Genomic DNA, 6,466 nt, shown 5'->3' on the forward strand with positions numbered 1-6,466 from the left:
TCGCAAACCTAACGAAATTAGAGGAGGTTTCTCTTAGAAGGATAACAGCTGGGTCGGCCCTTAACCCGCCGGTAGCATGCCGATGGGAATCTGAAGACATCGGACCACGCATCGTACCCACCCATAGAGGAAGAAAAGTTTTTTGCTTCCTCTATGGACCCACCACACCAGCTGATGATGATGTGGCTTCTTCCTTTGAAGCGGGCGGCCACAGTTCCTGCGTCCTAGCCGTAAGTTAAAAAAAAAAAAAAGAAAAAGAAACACAGTTATTTAGGCATCTTGGGGTATGACGGACGTTTCTCGCGCTACCCTTCCTCGCCATTGTTGCAGGCGAACCTTTGTGATGGCACGGCCACGACTTCGGCAGCCCGCACAGAGAGAGAGGGCAGCTTTTTATTTATTCCAGCGGATGAAGAGGCTCCTCCGTCGCTTGGGATGGATGGCGGGTGCCCCGCCTCAGACGCAGGCCGGCAGACGTTGTTGGCCAGCGGCGTCCCAGGCCAGCTGGATGGCGGCTAGCTGGAGCCATTGAAGGACTCTGCTGGAGCCCAGGGACCGAGCAGCGCGCAGCATGGTCTCCCAGAGTTGCGGCGTCAGATTAATTTAGACCCCTACCGGGAGAAAAGGGGCAGTCCCAGAGGATGTGTTCGAGGGTCCCTCTCGAGTCACAGTTTGCACAGAATTCAGATCTTTCTCCTGGGAGCATATGGCTCACTAGGAGCGGGTGTGGGAATGTCCCAGTCATAAGGCGACGCCAGGCGACGGCCTGCCTGCAATTTAGGGTAGGGGCTGGCGCAGCAGCCACCCGTCTACTGAGTCTATAATGCTGCAGAATTTCTGTTAAGATTTGGCACACTCTATGCTCACCGCTCCAAGCCCCCCCTCTCTGCCGCCGGCTCGGTGGTAGAGCCCTCGAGCCATGACATGGGCGGATTCGTTGCCGGGAACGCCAGTGTGCGCTGGAGTCCAAATCAGCTGTATAGTTCGCGAGATTGGTGATTGCTGTAATATTCGAATTACCTGGGGAGCAATCAACCCACGACTGTAATTTCGTATGGCAGTTTTGCTGTCGCAGATCACGAAACGCACCTTTGTCTGGGCGCAGGCTAGAGCTACAGCCACTTCCTCAGCTGCCTCAGGAGATCTAGTTTTCAGGGTGACCGCGGTGATCGGTCTACCCGACCCATTCGTTACCGCTGCAACCATAAAGGGGCTTGCCCCTCCGGCAGCATCTACAAAGGCTACTTCCTCCGGCGGCAAGCGGCTAAATTTCTTACTGCGCATTTGAGCTCTTTTTTCCCGACGCTCCGTATGGTATTCGGGATGCATGTTTTTTGGCAGCGGAGGTATCCATAGCCTGTTCCGTACAGCCATGTCTATTTCAGATTTTGTCTGAGCGCCTCCCCAAGTGTCGAGGCCCAATTTTTCTAGAATGGATGGATGGATGGAAACAACTTTATTTAATAAAAAAAAAAAGTCTTCCAGAGTGGTCCCCTACTAGTCCAGGAGTTCACGGGCTTTTGCTTCACATAGAGCCCGATCTACCAGCCATTTCTGACCGGCGGGTTGAGCTGTCCGCAAAGCAGCCTCCCAGGAAGAAAAGGTGGGATGGGGGATGGGGGGCACTGCCTGGGGGGAAGGACATTCCCACAGGTAGTGGAAAAGTGAGGATTTTGGCTCGCCACAGGTGTCGCAGTGAGGGCGGGCAAGCCAGGGTGAAGGCATGAGAGACGGTAGGGAGAAATTAAACAATCCGTCTGCAACAGTGGCGTAGCCAGAAATTTTGTTCGGGGGGAGGGCTCACGTTGCAGCGCGTCCTCCTCCATATAGAATTTGTCGATGGATCAAATATGATTAATTCCAGCCAAGAGCCAATAGCCATTGTGTATTAGGTGCCGCAAACGAATTCTTGAATGCCACGCAGTACGCACTGCCAATTGACAAATGTAAAATAACTTTATTATAAAAGAACATATATGTATGTGACAAACATTGTGGCAGAAATAACTGACATCAATGCTTCCCTGATTCTGTCTGTTGAATAAGTACAGAAAATATTAAACGAAATCTAGAACTATATCAGTTCGAAACCAGCAAAGCAGTGCATACCGCTGATATGAAAACGTAAAGGCCAAGAAATGAACACTTTGACGGGAAAAGCTTTATTGAATCTGTCATCCAAGACGCTTGTTTACATTTTTGTACACGTCCAACGGCCAATGCGCTGTCCTTTTTTCCATTTATTGCACAGGAACACCTGTCACCGGTCGTATACTGTGGGTAATTTAAGTGAAATTATAGTCGCAACAGAGAGCGCACAGAAAAAGCAGGAGAGTTCCGAAACATATGTACATACAAATGCGGAGATATAATGGAATATTATAAATGAGATGATACAACTTGATAAGGGCAAAAAATTACCACTGGAAACAAACTTCACTATATGTATGCACAAAACCTCGCAACATGACATTTAAATATACGTACAAGTCTCCAATATATCTATGCAACTAAGCAAAGTCACTGCATATGATGCGTCAAACAAGGCACATAAACATGTTGCGCAATCACAGATAGTAAAGTTTAAGCACAGAAAGACAGACAGCCCCATAGCCCCCCCCCCCCCCCCCCCCATTCTGGTTACGCAACTGGTCTGCAATTGTCGTCATGTAGCACTGGATAAGGGTAACGAGGTGCTGTGGGGTGGTTGCAGTGCCATGCGCTTGTGTTTGTAGAATGTGGTGATTTGGTGGTATGTATAAAGGACCGATGCGGCCTCCTGCGCGGAGTTGGGTGCCTGATCATCCGGGGCTCGGGTAGAGAGTTCTCGAGCCAGCGCATAAACGCGCTCATTACCGGGGATCAAAGCATGCCCTGGGATCCACGTTAGATTAACCGTTCGGTCAAGAGAGGTGGCGGTGGTAAGAATATGATGCGCGGCCGGTGTCGCCACGCCGTTTAGGTAGTGGCGGTAGATAGATCTGCCTGCGGCGGTTAGGCGGAGCCGTTCTACCTGTGAAGTGCGCACCGCTTCCGCGATCTAGCTCATCCCATGTGTTATGGATGCCCAGCTGCAGGAGGCTAGCGGTGGAAGTACAGCGCGGGAGTCCAAGGGCTCTTTTAATACTTGTGCGGATGAGGCTCTCTAATTTATGTCGTGCTGCTGCCTTAAGGGGTAAGTATGGCGTAGAATAGCTGATTCGACTAATGATAAATGCCTGGATTACGCGCAGAAGATTCTTTTCCTTTAGTCCTCTGCCTTTACTCGAAACTCGGCGGATGTGGCTAACTGTTTGAGATACATGCCGCTCAATCCTCTTAATAGTTTCTCCGTTGTAGCCATTATCTTGGAGAAGGAGACCTAATATACGGATCTGCGATACCCGGGGAACGATTTCCTTGTACCGAAATCTGTATATCCACTTTACGCTCGTTCCGCAGGCACCGTGGATTGTAAATGAAGAGTTCTGATTTCTCCAGCGAGCATGTAAGTCCACGTTCTGCTACAAACCGCACGATCGTGTCCACCGCCTCTTGTAGCGTGTGTTCAATTACGGCATCGCTACCCCGACTGATCCATAGTGTAATGTCGTCAGCATAAATACTAAAATTTAAATGAGGGTAACGTCGTAGTTGTTCTGGTAATTTTGCCATTGCTACGTTGAAGAGAAGAGGCGAGAGTACAGAGCCCTGAGGAGTATCCCTACTGCCCAGAGGGAAAAGTCATGATGAGCTATCGCGGAATTTAAAGCGGGCACTACGCCCACTCAAAAAGTTTTTGATATAGTTATACGTTTTTGTCCCCACATTCAATGCTGATAGGCCGTCCATGACTCCCTGGTGCGAGATATTATCAAATGCCTTCTTTAGATCGAGGCCAAGGATGGCCTTAGCATCTTTACTCTTGGGCCGGATAATGTCATGTTCCAACTGGACCATGAGGTTCTGAGTTGAGAAATGAGAGCGGAAGCCTATCATTTCCCGCGGGAAAAGGTCGTGTCTATCAATATACTTGGTGAGCCTGGTTAGGATAACATGCTCTAGTAGCTTTCCCAAGCATGATGTTAGGGATATTGGCCGTAAATTGTCTATCCGAAGTGGCTTACCAGGCTTGGGTATGAGAATTATGTCAGCCGTTGTCCACTGCTGAGGTATTTCCCCTTTCTCCCAGCACTCTGTATAAGCTGAGTTAGTGCGGCTACCGATTTGTCATCTAGGTTTCGCAGTATTTTATTAGTGATACCATCTGGGCCCGGCGCCGTGTTGGTTTTAAGCCGAAGAATCTCTGCTCTTACTTCTGCCGTGCTAATAGGGGCATCAAGCTCATCATTGGCGTCCCTTAAGTAATCTGGAAGGGGCATCCTGCTTGTATCGCCAACATACAAGTCTTGCAACTGTCGAAACTTCTCGTCATCTCCTGGAAAGGAGCGTTTCGATTGTCACGAAGTCAAGCAGCCAAGCGCTTGCAGGAAGGTGGTGCCGTCTGTATGCGGCAGGGACAGTCCGATGCAAGGTGGTTTCTTGAGTTCTAACGGCCGCTACACATCTGCTCACCACATTCAGACTTGCGAAGAATGGACAACCCCCAATACCAACGCCAAGCGCAAGCTTAGTGCCCTGCTTGACTTCATGTCGGAGTCTGGCGCCATCAACCTCATCTAACCCACTCCCTTCCCCTCTAGGCCTCAGGTCATCCTCATGAATAAAGGGTATGAATGAACTTGAGGTCCGTTGGGTCCGTTCGATTCAGCTGCACTCTTTGCACCAGTTCCGCAACCGGTGGCGGAGAGCCGGCCGCTTTTGCGATGACAGCCACCGACTTCTGCGAGAAGGCGCGACGTGCAACAGGGGTGTCACGTGGGATACGGTAAAAACGTCCCCGGAAAAAACGTCCCCGGAGCAGTGTCCCCGGAAAAAATGTTCCCGGAAGAAACGTCCCCGGGAAAAATGTCCATTGGCGAAGTAGGAAAGAATGTCCCCGAACGGGGCTGAAGTCTTGCGCTATAGGACGTAGACTGCGTTTCCCGTGGCGAGCTGCAATGATGAATGATGAATGATGCATGTTAACTTTATTACAGCGGTTTCACCTGTCGGCTTGGAATTGACCGCGAACATCGAACTGATGCGGGCATTCATGACAAAAGAAAATTATGGCAGCGGTAATACAATGACAGCGCCTCGTCTTCACTCTGTTTGCTGGGAAAAGAGGAGCTGACCACCGGCTTTACCGGAGAAGCTTGGAGCGATGCATGCTTTGATATGTCCATTATGCACGACTGGTTAAGCCTCGTTCTGCTTATACCATCATCACCCTTATCACAATTCTACACCAGCATCGGAAGAACGGTTGAACCTCGTCGTCAGAATGTCTGGAAAGTAATTCTAGTGACGTCTTTTGCTTTGGGCGGTTCCCTGAGACGCCGATCCGCTTGTACCTTTCTAAGTGGCCAGTGTTACCAAACTTATTAGACCTGCCATATATGATTGCCTAACGAGCTGCAGAGCTCGGAACCTTGCAACATATAAAGAGCCAGATGGCTTTCACCATGCTTTTACGCAGTTCTTGTAAACATTTCGGGCCCCCAGAGGACGCAGGTTCCAAATGATGATTGCATTTAAAGGGCCACTGACCAGGGAAGGCCATTTTAAGCAAAGGAGCCCAGTGTTTCGATCAGGTACCGGAGATAGTCTGTGCAAAATGCTACAGTGACACGCGCGCCGCAAAGCATCGAAAATACAATTCAAAGCTCTCTCATGCTCTCCTTTGGGAAGCCAGCTTTCCCGTTTCCTGCGCTGGCCCGACGGGCCACAGTAATGACGTACGTACCGCGGACGACGTCCATTGGTCCGTCTCGCTGACTGACGGCAGAAGGATGGGTGTCTACCGCTCGCTGCGCGCTTTTCCCTCGCCACGCGACCAGACTGAATCCAGTGGCGCGCGCTCCCTCGGCCGTTTTTTTTTTTTTTCGCGCTCGCGGAGTGCCACGCCCAACCTCCCGCCAAACGCGGAGGAGGAAGGGGAATTTGTCTTGCGGACACGGTGTAAGAATAATCTTGCGGAGGCTAGACGACCTCAGCCAGGAGAGTGAAAAACCTTCGGGAGGGAACGGAAGGAGAGAAGCATGACAGAATCGGGTGATTGCGGTGGCTGTAACTGCGTTATTAGTTACTCTTTTCAAAAACATTTTGCGGCCTTGCGTTCTAGGGGCGAAGTCTCACAGTCACCGGGAAGAAAATATTTTCGACCGGAGGGTGGACAGTGGGCCTTTAACTAAAAAAAATGGCAAGGAAGAATGGCATACAATGTTTATTTATTTTTTTTATGTGAGTTCCGGAAGAAATCTTTTTTAGGGCCAGTTTTGGCCTTTGGGACGTTTTTTCCTAGTTGCCGCTTCTTTCGGGGACGTATCTTCCGGGGACGTATCTTCCGGGGACATTTTTTCCGGGGACGTGTTTACCTACACCC

The sequence above is a fragment of the Amblyomma maculatum genome, chromosome 4 (assembly GCF_055883805.1).
Source record: "Amblyomma maculatum isolate TAMU_Amacu chromosome 4, ASM5588380v1, whole genome shotgun sequence".
NCBI classification, from domain to species: domain Eukaryota; kingdom Metazoa; phylum Arthropoda; class Arachnida; order Ixodida; family Ixodidae; genus Amblyomma; species Amblyomma maculatum.